The 2,373-nt window shown below is 40.6% G+C and overlaps 1 pseudogene; it reads right to left on the minus strand.

Moving 5' to 3' along the window:
• Nucleotides 1–1,631: 1,631 nt before the first annotated feature.
• Nucleotides 1,632–2,358, minus strand: LOC105310913 (annotated as a pseudogene).
• Nucleotides 2,359–2,373: the final 15 nt, after the last annotated feature.

Here is a 2,373-nt window from a genome sequence, read left to right on the forward strand (position 1 = left end):
AACCATGGGCATCATTTTGTTGCTAATAATTATTATTGTCTAATATACTATGTTCTCTCCAAAGACTGAAATGCATGTGGGCAGCCACTGACCAGCCACCAGATGGTCTCAGAACAGAACATAATCAGCTCCAAGAATAGGAGCCTGGCATCATCTCTTGTGAATACCCGACTGAGGCCCAAAGAGGCAATGGTAACTATGAGTCGTGCTAAGACTGATATTTATCATCAAGCTTCTTCAATGGTCAAAAGAATGAGCACTGGGGACTGTTGAAATAAATTTCTGGGGCCAAGATAAAGTCATTCCTGCCCAAAGTGCCACACTGCCAATCAAAACTTAGATAACTTTGGTAGTCCTTGTGACTGATCTGAATGACCAGAAAGTTTATTCAGTCACCTAATGCCTAAATGCCAAGCCATCTCTGAGTCTTCGCACCTCAAACAAGGTTGACTATGTGGTCCCAACCAATCAGATATTTTCTATTTGTCTCTTTCTTGTTCTTTATTCTTTATCCCATAAAAGCTTCTTGCCTTCCATACCACTTTGTCGTTCTCCAAAAGGAGACTATCCACTTCGTGAAGTGTTAAAAGTTTGTATCACCTGAATTGCCTTCTTTAATAATTTTTAAAAATAAGTATACATGACCTTTGAACATATTACTGAAATAGGTCAATAAAATTCATACTTGGTGATACTTTGACAATAGTTTCACTGTTTAATCTTGAAATTAATAAAGCTATTTCTTAAAAAATATCAAAATTTTAATTTGTATTTTTTAGTAATACAGATGGATTTCCCCTTTAATTAGAAGAAATCCGTAAGGTTTCACTAAACTTAAATACTATACCACAGCTTTTAAAAAAATAATAATCTTCCTCAATATACGGTCAAGATGCCAGAATAGGTAGGTGCTGTGCTGGCCTCTTCTCATGACCACATCAAAATTACAAATGAACTATAGAACCACCACCATTGAGAATTGCCTGAAGTCTAGCTAAACAGAAGGCCTACAACTAAGGACTTGTTGTAAGACATAAACATACAGAAGTCACCTCAAGACTGGTAGGATGGGTGGAGACGTGAAATAGGCTGTTTCCACTCCCACGTGTGTGGTTAAAAATCAGGAGGGGTATCTTGGCTGCAGAGGGCCTCCCAGAGGAACGAGAGGTCTCGGCCCCACACTGGGCTCCCCAGCCCAGAGTTCCAATGCCAGGAAGAGAACTCCCCACAACTTCAAGCTGTGAAAGCCAGCAAAGACTGTGGCTGACTGAGAGACATGGCTGTTTTTTTTTTTTCCTTGATATTTGAAATACAACTTTATTCTGATTCTAAATGAAAAAGAACAGGAATGACAGCAACAAACAAGGTTTCACCATCGAGTATTGTGATGTGACAGTAGCAGTCTTATATTTGAAACTCAATAAGGAAACAACTGCGTTCCAAAACAGCTAAATAGGCAGGTCCAAAAAATGAAGATTTTTCTAACTGCTACATTCACTCCGAAGCCCATTCATTTCCTTCAGCATCCCAGATTAAACACATGTTCTGCTTAGCTACATAACAAAGTGGCAAACATGCTGTATCACTGACATCACAGGACAGCTGCCTATTAAAACCAGACTTCTGGTTTCTCACAGGTCGTCATCCTCACCTGGCAGAGCAGCTGCCTGAGCAACCTCTAGATTGTGCTCATTCTGTGTTGCCAAAGCTGGGTCCATGAAAACCCCTGGGGAAAGAGCGGGCATGGCAACAAACTCCAAGTTAGGGTCTCCAATTAGTTTTTTAGAGAAACAGCTTTTCAAAGTTGTAGTTACTTATTGGCAGAAATGTCATAGTATTGAGGATTCTTCTTTTGGAGGAAGACAATTGATTTTGCCTTAACTTTCCTGTCCTTAATACCTACTTTGTTGCCACACAACACGATGGGGATGTTTTCACATACTCATACCAGATCTCTATGCCACTTAGACACATTCTTGTAAGTAACTCCTGACATTACATCAAACGTTATAATGGCACACCAGGCTTGGATGTGATAGCCATCTCTCAGTCCACCAAAATTCTCCTGACCAGCTGAGTCCCACACATTGAACTTGATAAGTCTTCTGTTGATGTGGAACATAAGGGAGTGGACCTTGACACCCAAAGTACCTATATACTTCTTCTCAAATTCACCAGATGACACTTCACAAATGTCGTTTTTCCAGTCCCACCACCACCAACCGATACAAGTTTGAACTGAACTTGGGGTTCTCTTTGGGCAGCCATTATGATGTTACTTCTAGAAGTATCTCCGGGCTCATCTGACTGAGAGCTCCCAGGCATTTTAGTTAAAAGGCCTGCGCATGGACTTACTGGCTGACGAATTCACTC

The sequence above is a fragment of the Pteropus vampyrus genome, unplaced genomic scaffold (genome assembly GCF_000151845.1).
Source record: "Pteropus vampyrus isolate Shadow unplaced genomic scaffold, Pvam_2.0 Scaffold16299, whole genome shotgun sequence".
In the NCBI taxonomy this organism is placed as follows: Eukaryota; Metazoa; Chordata; class Mammalia; order Chiroptera; family Pteropodidae; genus Pteropus; species Pteropus vampyrus.